Source organism: Rhipicephalus microplus, chromosome 1 (genome assembly GCF_043290135.1).
Source record: "Rhipicephalus microplus isolate Deutch F79 chromosome 1, USDA_Rmic, whole genome shotgun sequence".
In the NCBI taxonomy this organism is placed as follows: Eukaryota; Metazoa; Arthropoda; class Arachnida; order Ixodida; family Ixodidae; genus Rhipicephalus; species Rhipicephalus microplus.
In genome coordinates this window covers 24,658,720-24,670,933 of record NC_134700.1, presented here as the reverse complement: position 1 = coordinate 24,670,933, position 12,214 = coordinate 24,658,720, and the positions used below count along the sequence as shown (strand labels likewise).

The window sequence follows — 12,214 nt, the reverse complement described above, 5'->3', positions numbered from 1 at the left end:
TTGATACTGTTCAGCTTTCAAACTTGTCAAGCGCGCCTTGGAGGCAGGGTGAGGAGAACATTCAGTGTTCACCCGTGTGCAGCTATGCAATGTCTTTCTTGTCGCCAAAGTTATTTACGCTTGCCAGGTACTAAGCTGCTCGTGAGATAAACGTCAGGCTGTGCATGGAGTATTCAACGCTTTCGTGTGGGGTATCAATAGAACCCAACGTGCCGGAATAATTTGTTTCTCCCTTCAGTAATCTGTTGTGATAATGCATTTCCTTATACGCTTACTTATGCCTCGTGTCTCTTTTACAAGTTGGGAGATTTTCCTATTGTTACATCCCCCCAATTAAACATTGGCTTTGGCTAACGTTGGACGTAGAGAATGCGTTGCGGCCTTCGACTTCGACAGCATGTAGTGAGGCTTCCATAATTTATGTGAAGATGGTATTACAATAGTAGCGTGTAGCAAAATACGTTCCTCCCCATTGCCCTCTTTGTTTGGCGATGCAAATAAATATGCCGAATTGTAAGAACCGAGGGAAGTTGCAAAAAAATATTAATAATGAAATTATGCCACCCCAGAACACTGAAAGTGCGGGATGACCAGCTCTCAGCTCGAAATTTAGGAAAGGCTTGATTCCCCGAACGCATGGTCTTCCGAACACGTGAGCAAGCTCACGTCATAAAAAGTGCTTAAGCGAGCTCGTGATTTTTTAATGCTGCAACACAGGACGTAAGCCGTACAAGGTGCCACAAGAAGCTTTACTCGTATTTTGGTTTTGTTCATTCAAATTTCACCACAAAATGCGCTAAATGAGCGCTTCGCCGTTTAGCTTTTAAAAGCCACATTGTGAGTTGATGGCTTTTAAAACGGATGATTCTAAAAAAATGAGACAGAACAATTGCCGTCTACTTAACTATGCGTTGCGCTTCATAATAATGAGCTGCTGGACGCAGGAGCTTGTGTTGTCGGGCATTATGGTAGTGCTTGTTTAGCCGCCCACAGGTGCGGTGGCGGCTCACCCGTGCTTTCCTCCACCCTAGAACAGAGCGAAAGGGTATTTTCTTTAGCGCAAATCGTTGCGTCAGAGTAGCGCCGCCATGACCGTGGTTACGTGGACTTTCCTGCTTCGGGCAATTTCACGAACCAATGCTTTCAAAAGAGTATTCTCTGCCTGTACAGAGGGAGAGCGCATACAGCTCATCCAGTACGTCTGTGTACGGTGCTGACCTGCAGACCTTCGCCGACAGAGTTTCGGGTGAAGGCGCCCATGTGTCTAGACATGGGACAAAGTACTCAAAAAATTACAGCATATTTACGGAGTGAAAGATGATGAGTGTGGCGAAGCGTCCGTCAGCCCGTCCGTGCTTCCGTCCGTCCTTGCGTTCTTGCTTCCGTCGGTCCACGCGTTCATCCGTGCGTCCATCCATCTGTCCTTGCGTCCGTCCATCTGTCCGTCCGCATTCTAGTCTGTCTGCCACCCGTCCGTGCGTACATCTAGCGAACACTTCTAATCTCGCATACCCTGTGGCACATACCCACTCCGTGCGTCCATCCATCTGTCTGCTCGTCTGTCTGTCCATCTGTGCGTTCATCTAGTGAACACTCCAAGTATCGCCATCTGCCATTTCGCAACCCCTGTGGCACATTCCCACTCTAGAGCGCGTGTGTGCCACCGGTGGTTACGTACGACAACAACGGAGGAAGAACAGACCCACATTCTAAGGAGCACACACACACACACACACACACACACACACACACACACACACACAAACACACAAACACACACACACTAGGGGGTAGAATGGTTGGCGGTGGAATGCTAACGCTGTAGTTCTGCTCGGCCATGGTTACGCGAAAAATCGAGGCTGGTAAACTTCAGTGGAACACAGATTATATAAGGGACGTTGTTTATAGATGTACTGTGCGTATAATCAGCCAAACTACTTCAAAACTGTTGTTTTGTTGTTAAATCGAGGCTCTGATTTACTAATCTTTGAAGTTTGAAAAAAAAGCACAGAGACGAAAATTTTTGGAATGGGAGTAACTCCATGCCATTCCGGGCAAAATGTGCATGATACCATTCCATTCTTTCAAGCGTTTTCGTCATTCCATTCCAGAGTCGCGAAATTGTGGAATTCTTTCAGAATCACTCCCATTCCGGAATGTCAACTCCGCAACACTGATAAGTGGTATTCACCTCCAAGCAACCCTTCGCTCCCGCCGCCTACGCCTCGGCACACGAAGGAAGGAAAAGGTTAGAGAGGGCATGCCCAGCCGGATCACTACATGAAAAGTGTGGAGGAAATGACATCATGGTAGCCATATTCAGTGGGAACAATGGCGGCGTTGCTATGGTTACGTGTTGCGCAGTGGAGCAGGTCTAGCAGTGAACAGCCGCGGCTGGCGGCGGCATGTGCCTCCCTAGGTCTCGAGTTGAGCCGTGGCAGACAATACCCGTGCTCTGCGCCGCATTATAGGTTACGCAGTGTTCTCCTGGCATTTACTGTACTCTTAGCAACGTTTACAAATCCTTTTGTCTGTCACGGGTTTTCAACAGTATGTACAACGAGTACATATCCATGCGTCGTGCACCGAATGACACGGATGAAGCAATTAGTGTTCAGCGAAATTGCGTTGAGCCCCATGACGAAGCGGAACGACGATGAACGCCTTGCAGGTCAGTGACGTTTGGGCAGTGCTCCTGCTTGTAACAACGGACGACGTTGTTGAGCCCAGCAAGACGCAATGAGGACTATGTGCACATATGCACTTTCGTGTTGTGTGTGTACAGTAACAACTTGCATTTGCGTATTAAAACACCTTTTCTGTTCCGCTTGGTACACTCTCCACCAGCATTGCATGTAACCTCAACGTAACAGCAACCGCGTTCAAGTGTCACTTGCACCGTGATCGAAGTCACCACAGTCACAGATTGCTGACGCTGGTGAGTTTCACGTGGAACAAGGACACAGTGACCGAACGCTGCGTTGGCTGCGTGGCGGAATGCAACCGTAGAAGGCGCATCACCGATCGTGTTGTCTGTACAGTTGCTGAATTAATGACGTGAAAACACTCGCCGTTGTCAGTGCATCTAGCGCGTGTTCTCTTGTACTTGCTTCGTTGTCGGTGAGCTGTTACTCGCTGTTAATACTCGGACGAAATGATTTTGCCTAAAGTGTCACGCAGGCCCAGAGTGTTGAGGCCCGTTCTATTAGTTTCGGATCATCTGGACACGCGCGCTGCGCAGCTCACGTGCTTTTCTAGCCGGAGAGAGAGTCATGCCTTCTTCTTTACATTCTGATGTAAACAAGAGAGGAAAATTGGCCCAGTCAATATGGCTGACTTCCGGCTTCATCGCGGCTATGGACCCTCAAACACTAGCTAGTTTACCGTCCACCTGGTGGGCCGTATGGGGAGAGTCCGCACTGGAGATCTATCGAACTTTTAAGCAGGAAATTGCCAAGGAAAAGATCTATGATAATACTCGGGGTACTTTTCTACTGTTTGATGCCAGGACGCGAGTATTGCGAACCAAGACATATCGGGCCAAATACGAAGGGGTAGACACGGTATGCAGTGCACGTGGAGAGGAGGAGGAAACTGCGGGACACTTGATAATGCTCTGTAAAGAGCTTCACCCTATAGGTCAGGATGATGGCGCAGAGTTTTTCAAAGCACGGGAGTTTAGAGACAGGGAGGGCGAAATAGACTAGGCGGGTAGAAATAACCAGAAGAACGTTATCTGACTGGTGGCTAAAGTCAAGGCACGAGTGAAAGTTAAACCCTTCACTGCAAAGTGCCACTCCTCAACTTCAATATTTAAAGGGAAAAAAGATAAATCTAGTGGTTAGCTCACTAAGTATTACGGCTAGGTGGCGATAGTCGCCGCCCGATCTAAAGGGTACAGCCACATCCATCCATTCATCCATCCATCCATCCATCCATCCATCCATCCATCCATCCATCCATCCATCTATCCATCCATCCGTCCATCCGTCCATCCGTCCATCCATCAATCCATCCATGCATCCATCCATCCATCCATCCATCCATCCATCCATCCATCCATTCATCCATCCATCCATCCATCCATCCATCCATCCATCCATTCATCCATCCATCCATCGATCCATCTATCCATTGACGCTTTCGAAATGACACCGCAAGGGGCGCTGCGTGCTTTCGGAATTTCCGGCTAGGTCACACTCTCTGTGACCACCTATCATCCACCTATCATCATGATCATCATGTCACCCGCTCATTGCTCTCGCCTGCTTGTTCACTGTGTTGTGCTGTGGTGCTGCAGACCGTCCATTGTGTTGCTATGGCAACAACTGCGACAGCGTGTTCGCTGGACTACGTGGACCTCACCACGGGTGTTTTCTTTCCAATACGATGTCAGGAGCATGCTTTATATAGTGTTCTGTGCCTAGTCTTTTCGAGCTAACAAAATGTCCTCGCGAAGCGTGAGAAGCGCGATAGCACGTTTTTCCTACCAGGCTGTAACAGCGGATACCGCTCGTGCAAGACAAAGTTCTCCCTTTTTCGTGGACCAAAAGAGCCAGAGAGACTGCAGCAGTGGGCGCGAAACATAAAGCGTGATGACAAGAGGCTGGACGACGCGTGTGTTTTTTGCGAGAGGCATTTTGAACCTTCGTTCATCGAGCGCACCTTCAAAATAGTCATTCAGGGCAATGTGGAAGAGATTCTGAGGGACGTACCTCTCCTTGCCAAGGAGGCTGTGCCGACTGCTTTTTCGGACGCTCCGAAATACTTGTACAAGCCTTTGCCTCAGAAGAGAAAAGAGCGCAACTTATGCGAGCAGGCTCCTTGGTCCCGGCCACCTCCATCAAAAGGGCAGTGTCGTGATGCTGATGCAGTTTCTGTGATCATGTGGAGATAGTAGAACGACAAGCCGGTAACTCTATGTTTTTAGAATGTGCTGAGCTTCAAGTTGCACCTACTTGGACCAAAGTTCACTTTAGTGATCAAGAGACAGCTTTACGTTTGCTGAGTGCCACAAAAGTAACGATGGATCATTAGATATTATTCATGTGAGTCGGCGTGCGGTGCTGGACTTTAGTAGCCCTGAAGATGGTCTAGCAAGAGCATTTGTTTATATCTGCGGAAAAAAGTTCTAGGAACAAAAGGTGCAGTCTGTAATAAAAGTTCAAGAAGTACTGAAAAAATGTCGCAAATTACAATTTGTGCCCGGGTAGTGGACTGAAGCCGCAGAGCAAATCATTTGCTACTTTTAATGGACATTATTTTGCTGCAAACTTTGCTGTTGTTTCTAAATTAATGCGCATAGCTTGTAAATATCTGGGAAGATTGACTCAAAACATGATGTCCCGCAGGACAAAGAAAGCAAGCTTGACTTCCGCTAAAAAATACTTGCTTCTAAGACTTGTGCCGTGTGGCTGATGAAAAAAAGATGGCAAAGCTGCAAAAAGAAGTGAAACAAATGAAAACAGACATACTACAACTGTGAACGACAGTGTTCGAGAAGAGAATCAGGGGCCTTCGCTGTAAACAACAGCTTGCTGTTCGAACTTGCTTTGAAGCTGCAAAGCGAAGGTCCACAAAAGGAATGCAGTATGATGATGAATGGTTGATAGAATGCATTGTAATGCAAGTGAGAAGCGCAAGGCTATATGAACACATAAGTCGGCACAATATACTCACTCTGCCGGAGCGGACATGTCTACAAAAACGCATAATAAACTTCAGAACTGGATTTGGGTTCAACCCGAGCATATTCAGTGCCTTCGCTGAGAAGACAAAACACATGGATATTTATTCTTCTCATGGAAGCATTGTGCTCGACGAAGTGAAGCTGTCTGAGCATCTGGATGCGAAATCAACTGGCAAGTTTCTTTCTGGCACTTACACATGAATTTTACAGGGGCATGCTTCACTGGCTTAACTTAATGCATCGCTTTCTGGTGAGGAGGGCTTTGTTGATCTGGCACAATTCACATCTGAATCTCAGATGAAGCAATTGTCTGATCACGGCATGATGGTCTTGTTTCAGCCTTTTCATGGTAAGATATGACTGTTCTTTTCTGTTTGGCGTATCAGATATTGCTTTAGAGAAATGAAGTAATTTCTGCGGTCTTTACTTAGAGAAATGGACTCATGTGCTCGGAGTGTTTGCGTCGCGAAGCAACGTCAAAGCCAATACATTGGCGAAAATCATCGTGGAAGCCACCGTCCTCTGTGAAAAAGCTGGCCTACTTGTTGACTGTGTTACCTGCGATGGAGCCAGCTGGAACAGGTCAATGTGGAAGCTCTTTGGCATAAGCGGTAACATCTGAACTAAATCACAAATTTGTTCTGATAATATACAACATTTCCTTCTATTTTGTGTGCATTTACTCACACGTGCAGCTACAAGCGCGCGATGCAAGGCTCCACATCAGGTTGACGCAAGTCGTCATTTGCACTTCATGTCAGACTTCCTCATTCATTCATTCCCCTTGACATTCTTGTCAAGAATGTCAGAAACGCATTTGTGTCAAAAGGGTTCAGCACTCCTTAAGGACGTGTGCATGTAGGCCCCATTGAGAAAGCCTGGAAAATGGACAGCAAGAGTGTTTCACCTAAAGTGATGCCAAAAATAACCAGCAGTCACATTCGTTCCAATTCTTGAAAAAATGAGGGTTGTCCCAGTATTTCAGATATTTGGTAATGAGATAACCAAGAGTTTTTTCTGTATCGCTCTCATTTGGAAAGAACTTAAATTTGGTGGAGCCAACAGAGATTTTTGTTAAAAAAATGAACAAACTGATAAGAATAATGACTGCTCGAATACCAAAAGCAGGTTTGTCCATGCTATCACCAAACTACATGTTGCTGAAGGAGTTTATACAATACCTAACAAAATGGGAAGAACACGCAAAGACCACAGTTGGTTTCTCCATGAGTGCAACTACTGCGGAGGGTCTCCGAGTGACCATTGAAAGCACATTGAACTTAGTCTCGTACCTTAAAAACACTGGTTTTAAGTACGCACTCTCAGAAAATTTGAGTCAGGACAGACTTGAGAATCTGTTTGGAATTGTCAGACAGTCTGCGGGAACCAATGACCATCCGACTGCAGCACAACTTTTAGTGACAATTAGTTCACCGGCGTTTCACAACAATGCAAAACCACCTCAATCAGGAAATTGTGCCCCAGAAGTTATCACTGCTCTGGCTTCACTTCCTGAGGTACAGACGGAAAGCAAGATTGCTGTACTGGATAATTTGATTGTTGGAGGAATGTTTGGTGATGCTGAAAATGCACTGGAAGGTTCAGCTTTGTGCAATATCAATTCGTCGGATCATGTATCTTCTGTGACGGCAAAAAGCCATGAAATGCTTATTTGTTATGTGGCAGGGTACACAGTAAGAAAGATCCTAAGGAAGACTTCCTGTATTGAGTATAAATTGCTGCTCTCTGTGGAAAAGCGTGATGCTGTGAAAAATGATGATGCTTCTGAATTCACATCAAATTTCGACAATGGAGGTTTGATGTACCCTTCAGGCACTCTTAAGGATATTATAACTGTCCTTGAGAACAGCTTCACGACATTTTTCAGCGCAAATAAGCTACACGAGCAAAGCATTTTCGAATTTGCCGATTCATTATTCAGGTACAGCTGCCTGTACTAACCTGCACAGAGCATGCACTGCAAAAACTTGCCAAATACTAAATTTTTGCATTTTTCTACGGCTGCAAATTTTATGTGAAGGCCTTGAACAATGAGAGAAGAGCAAATAAAGAGCAGCTGAAGTATTTCAAAATGAGAAGATGCAAATGATTTTTTACCTGTGCAATTTTTCATGTTTATTTGCTTTCATAGCCACTTTTGTCCCCGCGTTTTTGTTTGTTTTGATGCTCATCCCATTAAATTAAAAAAAAGTGAACTGGCTCTTCCAGCGTCAATTGGTGCCGCGCCACCTGAGAAACAACCTACACACAGTACCATGCATCCCTTAATAAATGAGCCTAGGCAAAGCAAGCCTTTGCGATCGAAAACGTGTGAGAACGTGTTAATCGAAACGGTTAGTACTTGCCATGGACAAAATTGCACTGCGGGAAAAAATATTCCAAGAAATGGTCAAGCTGAATGCGTGCTTGCGCTTCGGCGACACGCAGCTGGTCGGCGGAGCGCCGCTCCCCTGCATGGATGGATGGATGGATGGATGGATGGATGGATGTATATTGCTGTACCCTTCAGATCGGGCGCTGGCTAGCGCCACCAAGCCGTATTACTCAAAGAAACAAAAACTGGATTTATTTTACTTTTTCCTTATATAGTGAGGTTGAGGATTCGTATTTTGCACTGAAGGGTTTATTTTCACTCGTGCCTTGACTTTAGCCACCAATCACATAACCTCCTTCAAGTTAATTCTACCCGCTTAAAGTCTATTTTGCCCTCACTGTCCCTAAACCCCAGTGCTTTGAAAAACTCTGCACCATCATCCTGAACTATAAAGTGAAGCCCTTTACAGAACATTATCAAGTGTTCGGCATTTTCTTCTTCTTCTCCACACGCACTGCATACTGTGTCTACCCCTTCGTATTTGGCCCTTTATGTCCTGGTTCGCAGTACTCCCGTCCTGGCCTCAAACAGTAGAGAACTACCCCGAGTATTATCATAGATCCTTTCCTTGGCAATTTCCTGCTTAAAAGTTCGATAGATCTCTAGTGCGGACTTCTTAATCATGCCCATTCTCCACATGTCAGTCTCCGTTTCCTTCACTTTCTTCTTAACCGATAATTCTTTTTGGTTTGGCCCCCTGCTAATTCTATGTTTTTACCAGTCAATTTTGTGGTTCGCTTCCTCCATTTTGTATCGACATTCTTCATGTTCAAGTAGCTGAATACCTTCCTAGCCTAACGCTCCTGCCCCATTTCTCTCAATCGCTTCTCAAATTTTATCTTGCTGCTAGCTTCCCTGCCCTCAAATTATGTCCATCCCATATCACCTTGTACTCTCTGATTTGGTGTATTCCCGTGAACTCCTAAGGCAAGCCTACCTATTCCACGCTGCTTAATTTCTACTCTTGCTTGAACTTCTGATCTCATGCACACGACCGCATTGCCGAACGTCAGACCAGGAACCATGACCCCTTTCCATATTCCTCTCACAACACCATACCCATTGTAATTCCACAGTGCCCTGTTTTTTTATGACCACTGCATTCCTGTTACCTTCAGTCGACACGTATATTTCGTGTTCCCTTAAGTACTCGGCCCCATTGCTTATCCATACGTACAGATAATTGTATTTATCTGTTATATCTAGCGTGACCTTCTGTATTCTAAGCTCACTACCTTCATTGCCATTAAAAATCATGACTTCTGATTTTTCCTTACTGAATCTAAAATCTAACCTATCTCCCTAATTACCGCAGATGTCCATCAATCTCTGCAAATCTTCTTTGTTGTCGGCCATTAAAACTATATCATCTGCGTACATCAATGCTGGTAGTGCCTGTTCAATGACGTTTCCTTCTTTGACGAAAGAGAGGTTGAAGCCAAGTCCACTTCCCTTTAATTTGGCCTCTAATCTTTGTAGGTACATCATGAATAATAAGGGTGATAGGAGACACCCCTGCCTATGTCCCTGTTTCATCTCTGTGGGCTTGGATACCTGTTTTTCCCACTTTATAACTACCTTGTTTCTTTTATACATTTCCTTTAAAAGATTAGCAACTCCACCTTCCACACCCAGTGTGTCTATTATTCCCCACAAGTCCTCTTCAACCACGCTATCGTACGCTCCCTTGTTATCCAAAAATGCTAGCCACAAAGGCCTGAGTTCCTTTTCTGCTATTTCGATGCACTGCGTCAGTGAGAACAGATTGTCTTCCAACCTCCTGTGTTTCCGAAACCCATTCTGCAATTCCCCCAGCACCCCCTCATTTTCGAACCATGCCTGCAGTCTTTCCTTCATAATCTGCATCGCGAGCCTGTAGACCGCTGATGTCATTGTTATGGGACGTTAGCTGTTTATGTCATCTTTGTCCCCCTTTCCTTTATAGATCATGCTCATCCTGCTAAGTTTCCATTCATCGGGAACTTCAACATCGATTATTATTTTGCTCACTGCCTCTCTCAAAGCCTGCTTAGACTTCGGACCTAATGTTTTTATCAGCATAATTGGAATGCCATCTGGGCCTGTTGATGTACTACTAGGAACCCTTTTCTCAGCCCTTTCCCACTCTCGTTCTGAATATGGAGCCATTGTGCCACTTTATCCATCCCTGTCTATTGTGGTGCATAAGGCACTTCTTTGTTGAAATTTTTCTGTCACCCTTGTTCTTATATATTCAATAGCTTAGTCCCCTTATAGCCTAGCACCTTGAGCTGTAGTTAAAAACCTCTGCTCTAGGCTCGTCTCATTTCTTAGGGAGTTTAGATGGTTCCAAAATTTCGCAGCTGCAGTTCTATCTTTTTTATGTACTTCTGCCAGCCACTGTGCTTCCTTTCTTGTAATCTTTTCATTGATCAGAATGGATGCACCTCTTCTACAGCTTAGAAAGATTTCCCATTTTCTTTCAACATTATCCGTCGGTTCTCCCCGCTGCTTAGCATGTCTGTGTTCTCTAGATGCTTCCTGACGTTTTGCTATGGCTCTCCTAACTTCCTCATCCCACCAACTTTTGGGTTTGCGTCTTCTTTTCCGGGGTGACTTGTCACGTGCCTTAGCAAGCTCTAGCTCAAACAATCTAATTAAATTCGTGTATGTCCACACTGTTTTATTATCCTCAGTGATTACTTTCTCACTTTGTTTAGTGGCTATTTCAATTTGCCTTTCTGAATAAAAATTTTCCTGTAGTTGCTCATCTTGTCTCCTTCCCACTTTCACTGCTCTTCCGAAACTTAGCTTGATACTTTTGTGATCACTACCCAGACTTCTGGAGCCACCTTCATCTATGTGCATTCTCCTGAGCTTATCATACATCCTATGTGACATCAGTGCATAATCTATCGTCGACTGCAGCCTTCCTACCTTCCATGTTATTTGCCCTTCACTCTTCTCGGTACTGTTGCAAATGATCAAATCAAGCCTTTTACACATATCCATAAAGCGCTTCGAGCATAAAGACTGCTCGAAGTGCCACCACCCGCGTCATTCGGTAAGCGTGCTCTCTCTCCTCGGCGGAAGGCAGACTAGCCAATATTCTAGGGACCCTATCGCGGCTTCACAACAGATGTGTTCCAATACTCACCGTAGACAACTGAATAGACAGCTAAATGGACGGCGGTCATCTTACGTCCCATTCCAATTCTTACGTAGCCGGCAAAGTAGACAGCTCCGAGAGGATTACAACGTAGACAAATAGGATGCAGGCTACTTTGTTGTCTAAACGAGATGGTGGCTCTGCAAATCACTCACACTCAGCTAGATCGGTTATCGTCGGAATGGTCGTCTGCACACAAGCTGATGCTTTTTCAGACGCTCAATGTGAGTAACGTCTATTTGTTTTTGATTTCAACACGAAAAAAGCCAGAAAATACAACTGTTTGATTTGTTCTATTAGCTTTTTCTTCTCGACGCGAGGTGGCGCATCGTCGCGTAAAAGCTGTCTAAACGTGTTCCGATTCTCGGACAGCATGGGCTTGGTGCGGTCTTCTAAGCAGTCTGCGTAGACTGTCTACGTGCTGTCTAAGAATTAGAACACAACCGTAGCCGGTAAAATAGACTACTCCGAAAAGACCGCATCGTAGACGAATACGAATTCAGAGGGCAGAATTAACTTGAAGGAGGTTATCTGATTGGTGGCTAAAGTCAAGGCACAAGTGAAAATCAAACCCTTCACTGCAAAGTACGAATCCTCAACCTCGCTATTCAAATAAAAAATGAACCTAGTTTTTGGTTCATTGAGTATTACGGCTTCGTGGCGCTAGCCACCACCCGATCTGAGGGAAACAGTCATATCCATTCATCCATCCATTCATCCAGCTGTCTAAATGTGTTCCAATTCTCGGACAGCATGGGCTTGGTGTGGTCTTCTAAGCAGTCTGCGTAGACTGTCTACGTGCTGTCTAAGAATTGGAACACAGCCAACGAGTGACGTCGGGGGCACGACATTACATTCCAGCACCGTTGCAGCCGGTGACTGCAGCGCCACGGCGAGTCATGGCGCGAACGAATATGAGTGGCCGCACCCAAGGTGCTTTTTTTGGCGACCGTACTCTGCCTAAGCACCCAAATCGCGTGAA

At 45.4% G+C, this 12,214-nt stretch overlaps 1 pseudogene; it reads left to right on the top strand.

Annotated features, from left to right (window-relative positions):
* Positions 1-1,837: 1,837 nt before the first annotated feature.
* LOC142765193 (uncharacterized) lies at positions 1,838-7,799 on the top strand (annotated as a pseudogene).
* The last annotated feature ends 4,415 nt before the right edge of the window (positions 7,800-12,214 follow it).